The sequence below is a fragment of the Mobula birostris genome, chromosome 24, assembly GCF_030028105.1.
Source record: "Mobula birostris isolate sMobBir1 chromosome 24, sMobBir1.hap1, whole genome shotgun sequence".
Classification (NCBI taxonomy): Eukaryota; Metazoa; Chordata; class Chondrichthyes; order Myliobatiformes; family Myliobatidae; genus Mobula; species Mobula birostris.
Genome location: NC_092393.1, coordinates 50,794,225 through 50,817,645, shown reverse-complemented (window position 1 = coordinate 50,817,645; position 23,421 = coordinate 50,794,225). Strand labels below are relative to the sequence as shown.

Sequence of the window (23,421 nt, the reverse complement as noted above, 5' to 3'; positions counted from 1 at the left end):
TGTGGAGGTATTAGATTCTGAGGGTTATTAATACGATGGACGTTGGAGGGATGTGGGGGTTTTAGATTCTGAGGGTTATTAATACGATGGACGTTGGAGGGATGTGGGGGTATTAGATTCTGAGGGTTATTAATACGATGGACGTTGGAGGGATGTGGGGGTATTAGATTCTGAGGGTTATTAATACGATGGACGTTGGAGGGATGTGGGGGTATTAGATTCTGAGGGTTATTAATACGATGGACGTTGGAGGGATGTGGGGGTTTTAGATTCTGTTATTAATATGATGGACGTTGGAGGGATGTGGGGGTTTTAGATTCTGTTATTAATATGATGGACGTTGGAGGGATGTGGGGGTTTTAGATTCTGAGGGTTACTAATACGATGGACGTTGGAGGGATGTGGGGGTTTTAGACTCTGAGGGTTACTAATACGATGGACGTTGGAGGGATGTGGGGGTTTTAGATTCTGAGGGTTATTAATACGATGGATGTTGGAGGGATGTGGGGGTATTAGATTCTGAGGGTTATTAATATGATGGACAGAGGGATGTGGGGGTATTAGATTCTGAGGGTTATTAATATGATGGATGGAGGGATGTGGGGGTTTTAGATTCTGAGGGTTATTAATACGATGGACGTTGGAGGGATGTGGGGGTTTTAGATTCTGAGGGTTATTAATACGATGGACGTTGGAGGGATGTGGGGGTATTAGATTCTGAGGGTTATTAATACGATGGACGTTGGAGGGATGTGGGGGTATTAGATTCTGAGGGTTATTAATACGATGGACGTTGGAGGGATGTGGGGGTATTAGATTCTGAGGGTTATTAATACGATGGACGTTGGAGGGATGTGGGGGTATTAGATTCTGAGGGTTATTAATACGATGGATGTTGGAGGGATGTGGGGGTTTTAGATTCTCCGGGTTATTAATACGATGGACGTTGGAGGGATGTGGGGTTTTTAGATTCTGAGGGTTATTAATACGATGGACGTTGGAGGGATGTGGGGGTATTAGATTCTGAGGGTTATTAATACGATGGACGTTGGAGGGATGTTGGGGTTGTGGGTATCTTCGGGAGAAGAGAAGGCTAAGGAGTAAACCCCACACAAATCCGGAGTGGAGCCCCTAAGGTGGTTGGATGACGTATCACGTCACCTCCCGGCAGCTCCTGCAGCCAAGCTGATGCCAAATGTACTTCTTCGCATTCCTTTGGACCACATCCGCGAGGCCGAGAGGGGGATCTTGATGTCTGGGCAGCCCAGAATCTCCATATTCATCGCCCAGGTCTGCGCCCCGGAATGGGCACATCCATTGTCTACTTAGACAGACGGAGTCATTAATTACCACCTCACCAGTCAACACATTCCAGGCTACTCTCTGAGTAAAAACTTACTTCTCACATCCCCTTTGAATTTACCCCCTCTCACCTTCAATGCATGCCCTCTGGTATTAGTCATATCTATCGTGGGGAAAAAAGATGCTCGCTGTGCCTCTCATAATTTTGAAACCTCTATCAGATCTTCCCTCAACCTCTGCCGCTCCAAAGAAAACAACCCAAGTTTGTCCAACTTCTCATTGGGTCTCTCAGTTCAGATGGAGGTGAAAGGGATGGCATGGTAGTGTATCACCAGTTGTAAGGTGGATGGATTCAATTACTGCCAGTGTCTGTAAGGAATTTGTTAACGTTCTTCCCATGACTGCGTGGGTTTTCTCCAGGTGCTCTGGTTTCCTCCCATGTTCCAAAGACATCAGGTTAGGCATGCTCTGCTGGCACTGGAAGCATGGCAATGCCTGCAGGCTGCTACCAGCACACTGTATGTTTGGATGTTTTGATATACATGTGACAAGTAAAGTTTATTTACAGAATTCCTTTGAAATTCCCCACCCCATCAAGTCAGGTTCGTTGAATATATTCAGGTACTTAAACTTCCTGAGGACAAAATGAGTACGAGGGAAGAAAGGAAAGTGGCATTGGGGCCAATATTGGATCAGCCTTGATCTCAATTAATGGGGAAGGATGCCTGAGGTGCTTGCAGACTCCTGTTTCTTATTCTAATTTAAATACACATATCTCGTCAATCAATGTTTCATCCAAAACCATGCATACCTTCTATCTCTTTTGTTAATGCCACAATATTGTAGTAAACACTGTCATCGCCTGTAACGTTATCCCCTTCATTTTCCTTGTGTTCGCTAACATTATTTTTGTTCCTCCAAAGCTTAACTTCACAATACTGCTTTTGTTTTCACTTCTCTCCTAATGCCTTTGTTTTTTTTCTCTCATTATACCCCCCTCTGTTCAGTGAGCTTTATTCATCCAAGGAGCTTGATGAGTGTTCACTATGATTTTTGCTTTCAGGGATATGTATTCTTCCTGGGAACCTCTTTAAATATTCCATTTTTAATATTTCCCATTATTGTATAATATTATTGTCTGCTAATACTGTTGAACATATTATATTCTCTAATCAAATTCTGCTTCTGACTTCGGGCAACCAGGATCCCTGTAATGAGCCTTCAGGCCTGTGAGGTGAGCTAGACAGCATTAGGCACTGAGGTTTTCAGAGCACCCGAATTGGTTAATTGTTGTTTAGTGAGAGTCTTTAATGGTTTAGAATTCCATGTGTTTTTCTCGAGCAACTTGCTCTTTGTAACGCAGTCTCCTGGTGCTTCCTGCTTAAACTTGTTAAGTTTATTTTGGTAGGCTCAGGGATTCCACTTAACTGGTAACACTTAAGTGGATGCCAGACTAACACGAATCATGGTGTCCTACTTTTGAGACTGTTATATCTTGTGGTGTCACTCAAATGAGCCACTGAAGTTCTATTGCCATTCTTATGAATAATCTCTGGTCACTGTCTTTACATTGGAGTCTGCCTTTCCTCTGCACTTGGGTTCTGACATTGCCAGTGTACACCATGACAGATCCTATTTTTATTGCTTGACTCTTTCAGTTCAGCTTTTCTCCAATCTGTTACACTGATTGTTATTCATTAATCATGCTCTGTTTGCACTTAAAACTATTAGCAGCTTATGTTCACTGTTGCTGAAAAATCCCCCTATTTTTATTACTCTTGACTTACTCAGGTTCGTTCCCATTCTGGCAAAATAGTGAATCTCTCCGAAACAGAAGAGAAAGTTGGTAGCTTGGGTTGGCTGCTTGTTCGTAGGGCTGTTTGCCGAGCATGGAGGTTAGGGTGCAAAACATTTTATCACCAGCTGAGCTGACATCATCAGTGCTCAATTGAGTATTATTTCTGCCAATTTTGTGTTGGTCTGACCCACTGCTCTGCTTGGTTGGCGGTCGCGCTGGCCGCTGGTTTTTGCTGGGAGACAGCCGAGTGATAGCCGCTGGCCCGTAACCCTGGTCATCAGTCATCGTGAGCGTTGATTCCCAAGCACTATGTAGACAGACAGGGAGTAAACTATCCATGAGACTACGTGAACACCAGCTAGTTGTGAGAAGGCACGATCCCCTTTCACTCATTCAGTACATGAAGACCTAGAAGGACCGAAGTTCATCTGGGAAGCTACAAAAGTCCTGGCAGAAGCACAAGACAGGAAATCAAGAGCATTCTTAGAAGGTTGATTCTCAACGGAAGACTCTATTAACAAGCATATTGAACTGGACACAATTTATGAACCTATGCATCTGTGGGATCGGGGTCGAGGGGTGAGAAGTGGACACCCGACGAACAATGCTCACAGTGACGGGTGACGAAACATTTGTGATCCAACCTCCCCCAGGCACCGTGAACAACCCTACAACCAAGTGAATCTGTACATAATTTAATTGATCACAACAGGGAAGAAGGTCGTTCAGCCCATCAAACTGCATGCTAGTTCAGAGCAACCCTGTCAGTCCCATTTCCCCTGTCATTCTGCAGCTTACTCTCTCCCACATTTAGTTCTTTTGCCACATTAGGGGGTAATTTATAATGGCCAATTAACCTCCCAGCACATCTTGTGTGGATGTGGGAGGAAACTGGATCAACTCAAGCAAATACAAAGAGAACTTGCAGACTCCCCGCAGACAGCAGCTAAGTTCAAGCTCGAACCTGACCCACTAGAACTGTGTGACGGACTCAGTGATGTGTCAGTATGCCACCTTTTCTGTGTTTATTTCACTTGGGTTAGAAAGGCATCCTTCTCCAAGGGGACCACGGCCTTGTCGTAGGGTTTGGAGGCTTCTGTGCCTCAATGACCCGGAGAGCTATGCTGGCTGGAGTCAGGGCTTCATGCTTTGGCTCCTGGTAGGGCCACCCATGCCAAACAGGTCAAAGGGTAGAGGTCAGACTAAGAGTGGTCCACCGGTCCTCCAGGTTCAGAGGTTCATCTCAGGGCTAATAACCCTGACCGGTCAAACAAAATTGTTATGGAAACAGCAGTGAAGAATCGTTCTACATCTGACCGCAACAGTATTCCTGAGTCTCCACCCGGAACTTGCATGACTGACAGTCGTGAAAACTGAGCTACTGACATGATGAGGGAAGCCCTGAACACCGCCAGAGATGGAGGACCTTCATTGCTCCTTAATCCTACATGCCAAGGCCTTCCCATGTCCCCTTCGAGCTCTCCTAAGTCCTTTCTTAAGCTCCTTCCTGGCTACCCTATATTTCTCATGAGCAGCTTCCTGCTTCTTATATCTAACATATGCTTCCTTCTTCCTCTTGACAAGTTGCCTCGTGTTTTGTCAGCCAACACGTCCCTTTTCCTACCATTTTTTCCTTGTTTCAGTGGGACAAACCTATCCTGAACCCAGCACAAGTGGCCCCTAAACTTCCTCCACATTACTTCTGTGCTTTCACCCTTGAACATCCGTTCCCAATTTACTCTCGCTAGTTCCTGCCTCATCCCTTCATCGTCAGCCCTTCCCCAGTTAAGCACTTCCCCATTTTGTCTGTTTTTATCCTTTTCCATAGCTATGCTGAAGCTAAGGGAGTTGTGGTCACTCACCAAAATGCTCCCCCACCAAGAGGCCGGCCAGGTTCATCACCCAGAACTAGATCCAGTGTGGCCTCTCCTCTCGTCGGCCGGTCCACATACTGTGTCAGGAATCCTTCTTGAACACACCTAACAAATTCGGCTCCATCTATCCCCCTTGCAGTCAGGAGGAGCCAGTCAATATGAGGGAAATTGAAATCACCATAACTACAACCCTATATTTCCTGCACCATTCTAAAATCAGCCTGCTTATCTGCTCCTCAGTGTCCCGAGGGCTATTTGGGAGTCTATAGACTACTCCCAGCACAGTGATTGATCCCTTCCTATTTCTGACTTCCACCCACACCGACTCAGTGGACACTCGCCCTGCAGTGTCCTCCCTTTCTATAGCCGTGATACTATCCCTAGGTACCCATCTATACTAATGCCATGTTCCAGCACTTATCATGGCCTCCTATGCCTTGGTGATTCAAGTGCTCACTTTGGTACTTCATAAATGTTGGGACACCACCTGCCTCCTCCACTCGCTCAGGCAATGCATTCCAACCATCCTCGTGGTGAAAATGTTGGACATGACTCAACTGCAGAGGGAGAGGGAGACTGAAGCAGGTAAACAATTCACTGGCTTTAATGAGAACTGTTGCAGAATTTAAAGGAAAAGATAAACAATAAACGCTAGGCCAACAGGGCCATTAACTAAAACTCTCAAACTGGAAGTTAAATGCCAACACCACAGCTGAAAGCCTAAGTACTAAATTAATACCGTTCCTTTCCAACATCGGTTGAAGCAGTAATACTTTTTCCCGTACAAGGATGAGGGTAGGCAGGGAGCAAATGTTGCTGTGCTTTTGGTCAAGTCTCAACAAGACTACAAGGAAAAGAAGGGGGTTAAATATCACCGGAATGAAACTGTAATAAGCTGGAACATGCATGCTCGTAAGTGCAGTTGCCGAACCTGTTGCTTAGATCCCATAGCAGAGTCTGTGGTTGTGACAGTTCCTCCCCAGACACACCCTAAATCTCTGACTCTAACCCCGTACCCTCTAGTGTTAGATACTTTCACCAATGGGAAAAGTTGCCCTGAGTGTCCCCTGTCTATGATCCTCAGATCTTATGCATTTATATCAGATCTCCCTCAGCCTCCTTTGTTTTATGGAAAACAGACCCAGTCTGATGGTCTCCCTTCATAGTTGAAATATTCCGCCCCAGGCAATATCTTAGAGTTGTAGGGTTATAGAGCAGTATGGCACAGAAATAAGTCTTTCAGCCCATCCTAATGTTCTATCTGCACCCAGACCATAGCCCTCCATACCCACATGCCTGTCCAAATTCTCTAAAATCTTACAATTGAACCCACTTATGCTGGCCGCTTGTTCCACACTCACTCCACCCTCTGAGTGAAGAAGTTTCCCCTTGGATTCCCTTTAAACATTTCACCTTTCACCCTAAAACTATGACCTCTAGTTCGAGTCTCACCCATTCTGAGGGGAAATGCCTGCAAGCATTCATCCAATCTGTACCCCTCATATCTTCGTCAATCTCCCCTGCACCGTCTCCTGTGCAATCACGTCCTCACAATCTCCCCTCTACACTCTCAGTCCTGATGCAGTGTCTTGACCTGAAAGATTGACCTGTTTGTTGTTTTGCTGTAAGGTTCCAGCATCTGCAGCGCCTTGTATCCCTGGCAGTCCTACTGCTTGTGCCCCACCGCTCCTTGCCCAGGAATTCTGCTCCTGCCCTCGCGTCTCAGAGTATCTCTAACTCACACTCCAGCTGAGCCAGAGAGATTCACTCTGGAGGCGTTTCCTGCAAATGTACTTGCAAAGAACAGTCCTACATTCCACAGTTCAGACACACAGCCTGTCCTCCCATTTCTCAGAGCAGTCTTATTTGAGTTAATTAATTAAGTAAAGTCATATTCAGTAATATTAAGCAGTAAATTTAATTTGGTATAAATGTCAAACCACTGTCAAAGTTTAGATTCAAGCTTCAAGCTTGTTTATTGTCTATAAGACCATAAGATTTAAGAGCAGAATTAGGCCATCAAGTCTGCTCTGTCATTCCATCATGGCTGATTTATTATCACTCTGAACTCCATTCTCCCGCTTTCTCCCTGTAACTTTCGATGTCCTTACTAATTAAGCACCTACTAACCCCCACTTTAAATATATCCAATGGCTTGGCCTCCACAATTGTCTGTGGCAATGAATTCCACAGATTCACCATGCTTTGGCTACAGAAATTCCTCCTCCTCTCTGTTCGAAAATAGAAATATTTGTCATTCTTCAGTACACGAGTGGAAAGGAGAACAAAATGATTGTTACTCCAGATCAGATACAGCATAAAAAAACACAATATGTATAAAAACACAATAAATATAAACATAAAAAGCAATTCTGTGAAGCACACTGTACAAGTAACTGAGTGTGAACGTATACACTGTATGTAAGGTTAGCTTATATACATAGATTGATTGTAAGTACATAAAGTGACACTAGATACAGGAGTCTGTACAAAAACTGACTCTGACAGGAAATGATACAGAGACAAAGTGACTCTTGCCAAGAGGAGCTCTTCCAAGGAGCAGTAGGGCATGTGAAAACACAGAACAGAGACTGCATCAGCGGAGATATGAGGTGAGGAGGGAGGAACAAAAAAACACCTTTAATGTTCACGAGTCAATCTTTTACTTGCTCTCCTAAAGTATAAAAGCAGCATCTCCTTTCATCTGCTTTCCCTACTTAACCAATTTCTGGGTGTTTTTTTTTGTAGTCTAAAAGCACTACTTGAATATCGGAATCCCTTGCTAAATACTCGAAGGCTGAGCAACGTGCCACTTTCCACAAAATCAGTAGATATCAGCCTAGCTGAAAATCTGGCAGACTGATCATGGCGGATATGGTGGAGTTAGGCTACCGAGGGGTCAAGTTTTCACTGAATAACCATATAACCATATAACAATTACAGCACGGAAACAGGCCATCTCGGCCCTTCTAGTCCGTGCCGAACTCTTACCCTATCCTATTCCCACCGACCTGCACTCAGCCCATAACCCTCCATTCCTTTCCTGTCCATATATCTATCCAATTTAACTTTAAACGACAACATAGAACCCGCCTCAACCACTTTTGCTGGAAGCTCGTTCCACGCAGCTACCACTCTCTGAGTAAAGAAGTTCCCCCTCATGTTACCCCTAAACTTTTGTATAGGTGAAGAAGGGGGCATGTAGTTAAAGTGAGAGGACTTGGGTTCAAAGGAGATGTATGGGCATATTTTTTTTTGCAACATGTGTGGTGGGTGCCTGGAATACCCTGCCGGGGCTGGTAGTGGAGGTAAAGATGATAGCGGCATTTAAATGGCTCTTAGATAGATACAGGGACGCGCAGAGAATGGAGAGGTGCAGACCCTGTGTAGGCAGGAGGGATTAGCTTAGTTAAGCATTAATTTGGCGCACCATCATTGGCCAGAGGGCTTGTTGCTGGGCTATACCGTTCATGTTTGAAACTTCTGAGGTGAAGTGGCCTCCTCTTGTTCTTGCATTGCTGGTATCAAATTGACAAGCGTTCCAAAAAGAATGCAGAATGACTGAACAACAGAGCAGTAAATGTGAGATCACGGATTTGGATGGCTGGTTCTGCAGTGATGACTTTAAGTAATGTTACCTCTGTCCCACTGAAGTTGAGAGGAGTTGGGGGGGGGGTGGGAAATGTAGAGTTGTACCAAAGGTCTGAGAAGGGCGATTTTTTTTCTGCTCAGCAGACTGAGTTGGCTGGTCTGTATGTTTTTTTTTAAATCATGAAGTCTTATCTTTTAACTTAATGTTATCTGTCCAATTCACATTTTATTTCAAACATACAAGTTCCAGCTAAGTGGCGTATCAATTAAAGTGAAATCATGATGTATTTTCAGAAAGTTTTGTTACCCAACTATATAGGTCAGATCTACTCATCTTTAGCTTGTAATGTAAGATCATACTTGTCTCAGAATGTCATTGGTATGTCTTGGTAAACATCAGGCAGTTTAACAAGACCCAGGAATGTACAGCTCACCCTATTTCATGTCAGTACTCCCTTTCAGCATGTCACTGCAATCTCACATCCTATTTTCTCTTTCCACCCCATCTCATTCCATTGTTACTGTTTCACCTTGTCTCTGTTGTATGTCACTCAAAGTTTAAAGTTCAAAGTAAATTTATTATCAAAGTACGTATATGACACCATATACAAACCCTAAGATTTATTATCTTGTGGGCATTCACACTAGAGCAAGTTCGAGTTTAATGATCATTCAACCTTACATGAATACCCACGAATGAAGTCTAGCAAAACAGTGTCCCTCAGGGGCCAAGGTGCAAAGCGCAGTACGAATAGTCATACAGAAAGAAAATAGCCAAAGTTCCTGAGTGACATGTCCTGTAAATTCATGGTACATTGGTGCTATTGGCAAGAATAAGTGGTTCCAACCTGCAGACGATTGCACACACATGCTTTCTAGCTTGTCTTCCACCAGGTGAACACTGGGGAGGGAGGTCACATTGAAAGGAGAGGCCAGCCCCCAACTCAACATGGATGCTGCGCACACTGCCTCTGACTTCTCAACCCTCCCACCCCCCCAAGCGGGCTGTAACAGGCAAGCCCGCGGCATGAGGCCTAGTCCTTGCTATAACCAAGGCCATGCAGTCCCCCCCACCCCCCCAGCTGTTGGACTCCCCATTAAACCAGCGAATCAGACTTGCGGTATTTTACATGACCAAAGTCCAATGGGACCTTGCGATTGAAAGAGTAACACTCAAGACAATCGCACAGTGTTAGGCTGCACACTGCCTTCGCGCACCGATGCAAAGAAATACAATAGAATCAATGAAAAAGGACCCACAAGGACAGACAATCAACCAGTGTGCAAAGGAAGACAATCTGTACAAATACAAAAAAAAATATATGAATGTTTATGTCTAAATGATACTGAGAACCTGAGTGGGGTTTTTGAAAATGGGTCCATAGGTTGCGGAATCATTTCAGGGTTAAGGTGAGTCGAAGTTATCCATGCTCACCACTTGGTTAATGTTTGAGATTGTGCAACCACAGTGCCAATACAACTGTAACCACTGCAACAGTGCTACCAAAATGACACAGTGCATAGTCCCAACACGCCATCAAACAACTTTATTCCAATTACGTGCATCAAATGTACATAATGCACACAGTGTATAGCTATAATGCTTTAAATATATGGAATGTAGATTTAATATATTACTGATGATTAAGTCTATGTTTCTGATAAAATATTGGAGATTGTATGGAACTGGATTAAGTTTCTTTCTCCCCACGTTGTCTCCTGAGTCCAGTCCTCATGGATGTGAGGAATCAGAATCAGAATGAAGTTGATTATAACTGACAAGTTGTGAAATTTGTTGTTTTTGCAGCCACAGCGTACAGAGCAATAGATAACGTATACTATAATTTACACTAGAATTAGGTATAAAAGGAATAAATGAGTCGAGAGAAAAATAATCAAAAGATGAGTCCACCTTCAGGCTGGAGGAGCAACACCTTACGTTATGTCTGGTTAGCCTCCAACCTGATGGCATGAAGATCGATTTTTCCTTCCGGTAAAAAGTTTTTTTCCCTCCCCTCCTCTCTTTTCTATTCCTCATTCTGGCCTTTTACCTCTCCTCACCTGCCTATCACTTCCTCCTGGGTCCTCTCCTCATTCCCTTTCTCCTATAGTCCTTGCTCCTCTCCTATCAGATCCCTTCCTCTCCAGCCCTTTATCTTTCCTACTCACCTGGCTTCACCTACCGCCTTCCAGCTTTCCTCCTTCCTCGCCTCCCACCTTTATATTTTGGCATCTTCCCCCTTCCTTTTCAGTCCTGAAGAAGGCACTCAGCCTGAAACGCCAACTATTGATTCCTCTCCCATAGATGCTGTCTGACCTGCTGAGTTCTTCCAGCATTTTGTGTGTCTTACTATATCCTTGAGTGATCTGGAACGGCCAGTGCTGTGTCATGCGGTGAAAGTCACTGGGGAAGGCTAGTAGTCTGGATGATTGATTTAGGATCTTAGGATATAATTACAAATTCCACCAAATGAGTTGGGGTTTTAAATGAGAGTAATTAAATAAAGCTGTCATTAAAAAAAAATCCAGTCTCACTGATGGTAACCATCGAGCTACAAAGTGAGGGTAAGAGCCCATCTGGTTTGCAGGTATCCTTAGGGGAAGGGAATATGTTGTTACTATCCACTTTATTCTATAATCTTCAACCACCTATGGTCAGCACATACTAGATGGGCTGAAGGGCCTTTTTCTATGCTGTAATTTTCTCTGACTCTAATATGATTGACTCCTGGCAGTCTTCTAAAATAGTTTAAGGAAGCCACTAAGAATAAGGGTCACTATGAGTGAGTATAAACGAAAGTCTGGCTAAATTTGCCACTTTCAATGACTAAATCTAAATAAAGTGCCTGGTTGTGTTCAGCTATTTTAGTGTTAAACCTGTGGTTACCTCGAATTTACGGGCCACTCATGGGATGCTCCTTCCGTTCAGCTTCCTATGCTCCATTTTTAAGCCAAGTTCAAACCACCTCCATCATCTGCTAAATTAGAGAGAAGGAACTGTGTTTATAATCTGGTTTCTGCAGCCTCAGGGCACAATAATCACAACTAAATATTTTAGTGCTTCCACTGTTGTCATGTAAAATATGAAACTGCCAGCTGGCATACAGGAGGCTGCCAGAAACAACAAAGGTGAGAACAACCAGAAGATACATCTGTGGAGGTTCACATCAGGAAATCGGCTTCCTGCTCCAAGAAAGGATGCTGTGAATTGTTTCACATCTGTAACAGTCAGCAGATCACCACATGGACATCACATTTACACAATTTAGTCATAGTTTTTATACTCAGGACCCAGGAGCAGTACTTGACCTGCTTCACTTTTCATTTAGGTGCAAAGCTATAGACCATTGTTTGAACATTATGGGCCTTTGCGTGAACAAAAGAAAACGGCAGATGTTAGAAATCTGAAATAAAACTTACCTCATGAGGACTGTTTGAGCAAGCTGGTTTTTTTAGAGCGACTGAGGATGAGAGATGACTTGATCTAAGTGTGTAAGATTATGAGAGATAGAGTGTGAACAGACAGCATTTTTTTTCCTAGAGCAGGAAAGATTGAAGATCCTTGAAATCTGAAATAAAACATCTTCTGAGAACAGACTGAGCAAGCTGGGGTTTTCTCATCAGAGCAACAGAAGTGACTTGATATTGGTGTGCAAGATTATGAGAGGGCTAGATAGAGTGGACAGCCAGCAACATTCTTTTCCCAGGATGACGGTGGACAATACTAGAGGGCATCAGTTTAAGCTGAGTGGAGGAAAATTTATGGGGTCAATGTCCAAGGTAGATTTTTTTACACGTAGAGGTGGTGGAAGAGGCTGCTACAAAAGGGACACTTAAAAGACTCTTAGATCAGAATCAGAATCAAGTTTAATATCACCGGCATATGTCATGAAATTTGATGCCTCTGCGGCAGCAGTACAATGCAATATATAATATTAAAAAAGTGAATTACAGTAAGTGTGTGTGTATGTATGTTGCATTAAATAAGTAGTGCAAAAATAGAAATTTAAAAAATAGTGAGGTAGTGTTCATGTCCATTTGGAAATTGGATGGCGGAGGGGAAGAAGCTGTTCCTGAATTGTTGAGTGTGTGCCCTCAGGCTTCCGTACCTCCTTCCTGATGGTATCAGTGAGCAAAGGGCATGTGGATGCAAGACAAATGGAGAGTCAGGGGCTTTGTAGGAGGGAAGACTTAGATTGATTGTGGAGGAGGTTTATATGGGCTGGCACAAGATTGTGGGCTGAAAGGCCTGTACTGAGCTGTACTGTTCTATGTTCCAGACACATAGAAAATGCTGGACATAGTGGTGCCCGGGTCCTAGTGTGAGGTATGATATGCGGTTTGGACAATTAAAATGCCGGCCCGGATAGACTGAAAGATACGGTGCCGGGATCGGAGGTGAGAGCCAATTTCGCTCGCTGTCCTACAATAGTCACTCTTCTCCCCATGAGGCTGAGGCTGTGAAGTCTGCCCTGGCTGCTCTGCTCCGTGCCCTCTAACATGATAAGCTGATACCGAGGCTTTGCACCTGCTCCAGGCTGCTCCAGGGTTCGGATCTAAGGATGCATTTTGGTTCGGAATGTTTTTGCTCATGATTTGTGTTTTTTTTTCTTCCCTTTTCTCTGCACATACGGTGTTGGTCCTTTTTTTAATTGTTATTTTTTCCCGGATTCTAACTTTATGGCTGCCTGTAAGCAAACAAATCTCAAGGTTGTATAATTTATACATCCTTTAGTAATAAACATATTTTGAACTTACAAAAAAAACTTAGCCGGTCAGGCAACATCTGTGGGAAAAGAAACAGAGCTAATGTTCCATATCAAAGGCCCTTCATCAGAGTCATTGTTGCTTTTGGATATAAGCACATAGGGAAATCCATGACTCTTATTTTCTTATCTCACAGCAGCTTCAACATCTGTTGCATTGCAATCTCATCTACTCATCATTGCACCAATTGGGCTCACATACAAGTATGACAAGTGAAATTCAAAAAAAAGTCATGAAGTATAAATGATCAGCTCAGTACTAAATTCTGCAGGAAATCCAATTTGGAATCCAATCTGGAAAATACAGTCACGTTGAATTCAATCCGGATAATGTTCTGTAATGACATTGTTGGGTCAGTAGGAGGCAGCACTGTAACAAGAACTGTTTGCCTAACACTAACCACTAATTAGAGGTACATTATCCTGAAACCTACAAGCAATTAAGATTATTAATACTGACAATAAGGCACTGCAGTGATAATACCCTGGATGCTTGTTACTGAATAAATAAAAGATGCTGTTAAATCTTGATTACATCTTTAAAATAACAATTGACCAGACTACACAGAGTAGTATTCACATTAAGAATGCTAGTTTCCACATAGATTGATTTCTATGCAAACTTAATTTCATTTTTATTTTTCATTACTGGAGTCAAAGATAGGCTGTAAAATGCCCTGGAACTCACCAACGCATGGTAATTGTTCATGAATGTCTAGCATATTTCATGGTCTCCTATTGGGGACTTGTTGTTTAATCTTTGGTCAGCATTGGTTATTGGAGTTCACTATTTTGTTTAGCTTGCACCATATCTTGAAGATTACCTTAAGCCTCTGCTATAGTCCTGGTATATACAATTGTTTGCCAGGCCAGAGGAACTGTATGCCGTGAACTGAGTCATTAGGTTTCTAACCACCCCATTATAGCTATGCTAGTTAGTACAATGTATTATCACCTACTTGTTATTGCTATGTTAGTTAGCAAATAACTTGGCAAAGTTATTTCCCATAGTAGGGGAGTCTAGGACAAGAGGGCATGACTTCAGGATTGAAGGACGTCCATTTAGAACAGAGATGCGGAGAAATTACTTTAGTCCGAGGGTGGTAAGTCTGTGGAATTTGTTGCCACAAGCAGTGTGGAGGCCAGGTCATTGGGTGCATTTAAGGCAAAGATAGATACGTTCTTGTTTAGCCAGGGAAGGGTATGGGGAGTGGGGATGAGTGGAAGAATTAGATCAGACCATGATTGAATGGCAGAGCAGACTCGATGGGCCAAATGACCTACTTCTGCTCCAATGCCTCTGGCAGTGGGGAATCTCCCAGGTGTTGCCTCAGTGGGAGACCACCCGTAGTATCAATGTCCATGAAGAATTTTCACCAAATAAGGACTAAGTACAACACCTTGTCCTCTCACTGGACATATGGCGGGCCTTCCAAACTCAGCACTGAATTCAACAGTTGAGATAGTCAGATCTATAGTGCTAATTAAAACTAGCATTACGTGATACACATTTCAATTCACCTTTCAAAAATTCAGTTTATTTTCTTAAGGTAACTTCAAAATAATCTGCTGCACCCTCCTGAACTAGTCTGACTGTCACTCAGTAAACTCTTTAACAGCCTCTGTAAACTATGACCTACTTGCAGCATTTAATTTCTCCTGTCTTCCAGCATATTGTGGATGTATCCATCTGTTCTCCCATAGTCCCTTTCTCTACAACAAAAAACATATCTGTGAATTTACAGAAGACCACCAAAATCTCTTGCCCTCCCTCTCCCTCCCTCTCTCACCCTCTTTCTCTCACCCTTGCCCTCTCACCCTCATTCTCTCTCTCTCTCTCTCTCAGATCAGAGGTGATTTGATGGAGGTGTAGAGTATCAGATGATAAAAAGCATAGATTAGAGTGGGCAGCCAGCGCCTTTTCCCCAGGACTAGTCCGAAAGGGCCTGATTTTTAAGGTAATTGGAGGAGAGTGTGAGGGGTGGGGTGACAAATGTCAGAAGAAGGTTTGTTTTTACACGGGGAGTGGTAGGTGACTGGAGCGCACTGCCAGGGTGGTGGTGGTGGTAGAAGCAGATATATTAAAAGCACTTAAGAGTTTTTTAGATAAGCACGTGGATGAAGGAAAATTATGGGCTATGTGGGATTGATCTTGAAGTAGGTTAAAGGGTGGGTGGAAGGGGCTGTACTTTACTGCACTGTTCTATGTTCTGAGTATTAATCTAACAGTTCTTTTGTACTCTCAGTGACTTCCATTGGTTTTCCCGATTCATTTAATGTATTGAATGTAACTCTCTCAGTTGCTATCGTGCAATTAGACTAATACCTACATGTTTACTGCCTGTTAAACTGCTGGCATTTAGAGCAGCAATGAAGGTCCTCCCTCTTTGTCGATCCTTGCCCATCTCTGGCAATATTCAGGGCTTCCTTCATCTTGCCACTAGCTTCCTAGATAGAGTGGATAGCCAGTGCCTCTTCCCCAGGGTACCACTGCTCAATACAAGAGGACATGGCTTTAAGATAAGGGGTGGGAAGTTCAAGGGGGATATTAGAGGAAGGTTTTTTACTCAGAGAGTGGTTGGTGCATGGAATGCACTGCCTGAGTCAGTGGTGGAGGCAGATACACTCGTGAAGTTTAAGAGACTACTAGACAGGTATATGGAGGAATTTAAGGTGGGGGGTTATATGGGAGACAGGGTTTGAGGGTCGGCACAACATTGTGGGCCGAAGGGCCTGTAATGTGCTGTACTATTCTACGTTCTACGTTCTAATACCGCCGCACACAGATATAGGAATTTTTAATTGCTTTTTCCAAAACCATTTTGTTTGACCAGTCAGAGTTATTGGCCCTGAGCTGATCTCCCAAACCTGGAGGACCGGTGGCCTCTACCCTTTGACCTGTTTGACATGGGTGACTCTACCAAGAGCCAAAGCATAAAGCTCTGACTCCAGCCAGCATAGCTCTCCACGTCATTGAGGCACGTAAGCCTCCAAACCACAAGATTGTGGTCCTCTTGGAGAAATTAGACAAAAGTCTCTGGATTATTAATCAAATCTCTATACTTAATAACATAACCATGAAACTACTTTCTCAACTATATGCTAAGCTCATCAATTAGGAAGGAAGTACTTGGAATCTTCATGATCTATTGTTGTTTATTTCCTTTAGTAGTTGAAAACTATCTGATTGGTTATTTACCACACCTTCCTCTACTTTTGTGCTCCATCTGGATCTAATTTCCATCTAGATCACTTTTATTTGTCACTTGTACATCAGAACATTCAGTGAGATGCATCAGTTGTGTCAAATCACATCAGCGAGTGTTGTGCTGTGGGCAGGCCTCTGGTGTCGCCAAGCTTCTGGCACCAACATAGCATGCCCACAACTTATTCTGTCGCCCTCCTCCTTCCTTCTTGGTCCTGAAGAAGGGTCTTGGCCCGAAACGTTGACTGCTTATTCCTCTCCACAGGTGCTGCCTGACCTGCTGAGTCCCTCCAGCATTTTGCGTGCGTCATTCTGCACTTCCAGCGTCTGCGGAACCTCTGGTGTTTACGTACATCTCTGAAGTGTGGGAGGGAACTGGAGCGCCTGAAGGAAAGCCATGCAGTCATGGGGAGACGTACAAACTGCTTGCGGACAGCGCCAGGAATCGAACCTTGATTGGCGATCACTGGGGCAGGAAACCAATTGCACTACCATTCCGTCCCAGTACTACTGAAGGTATTGCTCCCATTTAAGGAAGGTCAATAATATGGTGGAATTGGCTCAGAGGAGGTTTACTTATCTGTCAACACACACAAAATGCTGGAGGAACTCAGCAGGTCAGGCAGCACCTATTGAGAGGAATAAACAGCCGATGTTTCAGGCCGAGACCCTTCTCTCTTTTTCCATTCCCCATTCTCGTAACCTTCTCACCCCCTTTCTTCTCCCCCACCTTCCCATCACCTTCCTCTGGTTCTCCTCCCCTTTCCCTTTCCTCCATGGCCCACTGTTCTCTCCTATGCGATTTCTTCTTCTTACGATCTTGACCCCCTGCCAGCTTCTCACTTTATCCTCCCTCCCCTACCCCTCACCTGGTCCCACCTCTCACCTACTCCAACACCCCCCTCTCTCTCTTATTCTGATTTCTGCCCCTTTCCTTTCCAGCCCTGATGAAGGGTCTCAGCCTGAAATGTCGACTGTTTGTTCCCACCTAGTTCTACTTGTGTGGGGTTTGCATCTTCTCCTTGTGACTGTGTGGGTTTCTCCCGGTTCCTCTGGTTTCCGACTTTCCAAAGACAGGTATCTGGTCACTGTGAGTTGCCCTCTGGAAAGTGGCAGAATCCAAGGGTAATTGTTGGGAGAATTAAATGGGATAGTGTAAATTGATGTTTGGTGGCCTGCACAGACTTGGTGGGCTGAAGGGCCTGTTTTCATTCAACTTGGCTCTATAACCCTAAACCAACAGTTCTCAACCTGGGGCCCATGGACTCCCTCAGTTAACGGTAGGGGTCCATGGAATAAAAAAGGCTTGTAATCCCTGCTCTAAACATCTATTTATCTGCTTTAATAAATACAGATCAAATGTTCATTCTTTAATAACTAAATGAATATCTTTTAATGCTACATTTTAAAACTGGTGTTCTGTGTTTGTCCACTCTGATTCAAAACAAAATTAGAATCAAATGTGTATTTTAAACACAATTTATGTTTGATTTGTCGACTGAGCACAAAGCATAAAATTTACTCCTTAATCTCTAGCAGAATGAAAAAGCTGCTTTATTGTGCAATAAAGAATTTATCAAAAGGAAGGTGCATTGTTTTTAATAGGGATGTTCCTATTGACCATTTACAGGAATACATGCTGACAATCATTATCGTTAATTGAGTAATCTCCAACGTCAAGGCTGCTGCCCTAATGCACAGCATTTGTTGGCACTCATCATTCAACATTTGGTTAAATATCAGGTCCAGATTTCCTGCTAATTTGTTGGATGTACCTATTCAGTGGAGTGAGCTTCCTTTTAGTTGTCGACTGCTTTTAGACGGCAATGGTGATGATACCTACAGAATCAGAATTTCTTTGTGCACATTTGTGCCAATAAACCTCTGTGCACAAATGCAACATTTTAACTTTTCATTTTCTGTCTAATGATGTAAATAAGATCTTTGAAAAAGTCGATGTCATAAAATTTCATGACATGGTTAATAATAGGGATTAGTGACAGTAAAGAATATTAATAAATCTTGACAAAGCAATATTGTCAAATTATGTTTTTTGATGGACTGTAATCCGTAACCTCCATCTCCATCTGGTATGGGAACAGCTGAGCATCAGACTGGAAGTCCCTATGAAGGTCTTTGAGAATGGCTGAGAGAATCGTAGGGGTCTCCCCACCATCCATCGGGGACATTTATCAGGAGCACTGGTACATAGGGCCCCGTAGTATTGTTAAGGATCCCACCCATCCATCCAGCATCCCTTTGACATTCTTCCATCAGGCAGGAGACTCGAAAGCATAAAAACAAGAGCAGTCAGGATAGGAAGCTATCTCTTCCCTCAGGCCATCAGGCTTCTGAACTCCCTGCCACATTGCATTTGAAGTTCCCCTGGATAATTTGTACTGCACCCTACAATGTTGAATTTATGCACTTTACTTTGCTTATCTGTACATAGTTCATTGTAGATTTAATCTTTACTTTCCTAAGTTATGTGTACTACTGTGCTTTACACCCTGACCTGAAGAAACATTGTCTTGTTTGGCAGTATACATGTATATAGTTAAATGACAATAAACTTGACTTGATAATGGAACTATTTAGTTCAATATAGATCAATGGAATGATTGACCTTTTGGTTATATTGTACATTGTTACCTTAGCGCTTATAGATAACAAAGGACTCCTTGCTCTATGCCTGCCAAATGCACGCAGCGTAATGGTGTATATCACAAGCAATTGGAAGTTCGGGGTTCAATTCCTGCCACTGTCTGTAAGGAGTTTATATGTTCTTCCCATAACTGCAGGGGTTTCCTCCAGGTGCTCCAGTTTCCTCCCACGTTCCAAAAGACGTACTGGTTAGAGTTAGTAAGTTGTGCACCCCGGGAGCATGGTGACACTTGCACATCTTAGGGCAGTGTTGATTGTAGATAAAAATGACACATTTCACTATATGTTTTGATGTACGTGTGACAAACAAAGCTAACCTTTAAATCTCTATACAAAGCCAATGAAGGGCTCTGATATTGCTATTGTAATAACCATTCAGTCGGGGCTTAGCAAACTTTGACAAATAGCTGTGGCGTAAATACTCAGATAATCTACTTCAGTGATGTTGGAAGTTAGAGGACTATTAGTCGCAAGATTGTAGTCATCTTCGAATGACACCAGGGAATCTCCTCTGAACGTTGGAGATGCTAGTAACTGGTTTGAATACTAATCCAAAAGGCAGCTCATCCATCTAATCAGAACTCTCTCAGTACAGCGCTGAAGTGTAGGCCTGGATTATTGATTGATTTTTTTAAAATTGAGATACAATACGGAATAGGCCCTTCCAGCCCTTCGAGCTGCACTACTCAGCAATCCCCCAATTTAATCCTAGCCTGATCGCGGGACAATTTACAATGACCAATTAACCTACCAACCAGTATGTCTTTGGACTGTGGGAGGAAATTGGAGCACCCGGAGGAAGCTCACACAGTTACGGGGAGAACGTACAAACTGCTTACAGGCAATGGCGGGATCGCTGGTACTGTAAAGCGTTGTGCTAATAACTATGCTATGGGAACGAGACTCCAGCTAAAACCCAAAGTCAAGCAAAATAGGATTTCAGAAAAGGGATTAAAGTCCATGGATCATGGAAACTGTTTTGGGTCTTCTATACTGGTGAAGGAGTGAGGACTAGTCGTAACTAGTGTAACTTTTAACAATGGTAATTGGGTTCTGGGTGTACTTAGTTTATTAGTCGAAGGATGTTAAATTTTCTCCTCTAAAGTGAGGCCAGGAAATGATTTCATGCGCAGATGACAATTTTAGAATGTACAGTTGAAAGTATGTGTCACTGGTTGGGAACTGGCGTGATGCTTTGGCGTGACTTGTGCAGGTTATGCACAGTCAGATGGTTGTGAAAGAAAGGATGAATAATGATTGAAGCCGCAGCTGAACAGAGATGAGGATAAGATCCGAGGTGTCACAAAGGGAAGTGTAATAGGTGGAATTCTGGATAGTTGGAAGCTGTGCTTGGGGTTGAACCATGAACACGACCCCACTACTTCGGTCTGTTTGCACTGTTAATCTTTGTATATTTCTTAATGTAATTTATAGTGATTTATGCATTATATGGCAGCCACAAGACAGATTTCACACCATACAGTACTTTGCAAAAGTCTTAGGCATACATATATAGCTAGGGTGGCTAAGAGCTTTGCACAGTACTGTATTTGTCAGCATGGAGCAGAGAGCGAGTTTGCAAATCTGTCGGGAGTAAAGGACGTTGGGAACGGCGAGGAGGGAGCGCAGCGGGACCTGTGATGGACAGGAGGCAAGGAAGGAGTGCCAGGGGCAGGGAGAGGCATGGGTGCAGACACACCCAGCCCTGAGACACCAGGCAAGGATATTTGATTCCAAATAATTGGCTTATTGATCATTACAGAATGTCTCTCTGGTGCTTCCCGCTGCCTCCCTCTCCATTCCCCTTTTCCCAACCATGATTCCTCTCTCCCTGCCCCCCTGCCCCTCTCAATCCACAATAGAGACCCATATCAGAATCAGGTTTATCAACTCATATATATCATGAAATTTGGACAGTGCCATATATAAAATTACTGCAGTATTGGTGCAAAAGTCTTAAGCACTCTAGCTGCCCAAGACTTTTGCACAGTACAGTGATATTAAAGCTGATTATGATTCTGAATCTGAGTAGGTCTTGAGTTTTTACCTTGGTCTGAGACAGGACGACAGTAGAAGCAGCGGGAATGGCTGAGGAGATTATAGAATGGGTGATATGGGACACTCTCGCCTGATGAAACTACCCAAAATATCTTGAAGGCTGGAAGTCCAGGGGAGATTGTATAATTACTGCTGAGATGACAAGGTTACCTCTTGAAGACTTCCTGCTTCCTCCCTGACGGCTGCCATCTGCCATGGCAATCTCTCCATTCCTGAAGCTCCCAAGTCCTTGAAAGATTAGGAAGCAGAAGACCAGGAACCACAGGAAACCAGGAGCAGGAGTAGCCTACCTGGGCCCTCAAGCCCGCCCCACAATTCAACCTGATCACAGCCGATCCTCATGGCCCTCAACAGCTCTTTTGCGCCAGTTCCCCCACAACCCTCGGGTTCACCAGTCTTACAAGGACGACCCTACCTTCACCTTAAGTACATCCAATGATCTTTACGGTAGTGCAGCCATTGGCCCATTCGCTTTACAGCAACTTGGGTTTGATTCCCGCGGCTGTCTGTGAGGAGGTTTGTACAATCTCCCCGCAGATCGTGCAGGTCTTCACAGAGTGCTCCCACGTTCCTAAGACATCCAGTTCAGGTTAGTAACTGTGTTGCTGCCAGAAGCATGGCAACGCTTGTCCCTAGCATAATCCTCGGACTGTATTAGTTGTTGGTGCAAAAGACGCATTTCACTGTATGTCTCAATGTGCAGTACATGTGATAGATGTAAAGCTTATCTTTATTTTTTATTTTATTGAGGCCTATTGAGTCGTCCCATTCAGCAAACCCCCAATTTAACCCCAGCTTAATCAGGGGACAACTTACAATTACCACTGGACTGTGGGAGGAAACCCACGCGGCCTCGGGGAGAACGTACAAACTTCTCACAGGCAGCAGCGGGAACTGAACCTGGGTCGCTGGAACTGTAAAGCATTGTGCTAACCACTACGCTACCGTGCAGCCCCCAGCCACCTGGGGTAAAGAGTCACCAACCTCTATGTAAATAAACCTCGACAGAACTCAGGGAATTTTCTTCTAACTTTTTCCTCTCTTTGAGACCTTCCTGAGTAGGAGGTCACTTAGCTAACGTGATCCATGCTGGCTGATAAAAAGCCGTCCAAACTAACCCCACCACCTAAACTAACGGCATTAGACTCCAGGACTGCAGAGTATGGCTTTTCAAGTGCACGATGCTTTCTTTTGTCTTTACAAGAACATTCCTATAACTTCAGAAACAAGGGTGACAATGAGCAATGATTCCTGCTGCTCAGTGAACACTGTTAGAACATAGAACATAGAATAGTACAGCACAGTACAGGCCCTTCGGCCCACAATGTTGTGCCGACCCTCAAACCCTGCCTCCCATATAACCCCCCACCTTAAATTCCTCCATATACCTGTCTAGTAGTCTCTTAAATTTCACTAGTGTACCTGCCTCCACCACTGACTCAGGCAGTGCATTCCACGCAGCAACCACTCTCTGAGTAAAAAACCTTCCTCTAATATCCCCCTTGAACTTCCCACCCCTTATCTTAAAGCCATGTCCTCTTGTATTCAGCAGTGGTGCCCTGGGGAAGAGGCGCTGGCTATCTGCTCTATCTATTCCTCTTATTATCTTGTACACCTCTATCATGACTCCTCTCATCCTCCTTCGATCCAAAGAGTAAAGCCCTAGCTCCCTTAATCTCTGATCATAATCCATACTCTCTAAACCAGGCAGCATCCTGGTAAATCTCCTCTGTACCCTTCCCAATGCTTCCACATCCTTCCTATAGTGAGGCGACCGGAACTGGACACAGTACTCCAAGTGTGGCCTAACCAGAGTTTTATAGAGCTGCGTCATTACCTCGTGACTCTTAAACTCTATCCCTCGACTTATGAAAGCTAACACCCCATAAGCGTTCTTAACTACCCTATCCACCTGTGAGGCAACTTTCAGGGATCTGTGGACATGTACCCCCAGATCCCTCTGCTCCTCCACACTACCAAGTATCCTGCCATTTACCTTGTACTCTGCCTTTGTACTGTTGCAGTAAACTTAGGAGTTTGAGGAGGTTTGGTGTGTCAAGAAAGACTCTGTCATATTTCTACAGAGGTACCGTGGAGAGCATTCTAACTGGTTGCATCACCGGGATCAGAAGAAGCTGCAGAGCGTTGTAAACTGAGCACTAG

General features: G+C 43.8%; 2 long non-coding RNA genes across 3 annotated transcripts in view; one reads left to right on the top strand and one right to left on the bottom strand.

Annotated features, from left to right (window-relative positions):
* Positions 1–19,113, top strand: part of LOC140187406 (uncharacterized) — a 69,530-nt gene extending 50,417 nt beyond the window's left edge. For both annotated transcript variants that reach the window (XR_011883090.1, XR_011883089.1), the window contains exon 5: positions 16,802–19,113. This is a non-coding gene — a long non-coding RNA (uncharacterized lncRNA). The remainder of the gene's footprint in view (positions 1–16,801) is intronic.
* LOC140187408 (uncharacterized) overlaps positions 1–23,421 on the bottom strand; it is a 48,215-nt gene that overhangs the window by 10,447 nt on the left and 14,347 nt on the right. The window contains exon 2 of the long non-coding RNA XR_011883093.1: positions 11,453–11,543. This is a non-coding gene — a long non-coding RNA (uncharacterized lncRNA). The remainder of the gene's footprint in view (positions 1–11,452; positions 11,544–23,421) is intronic.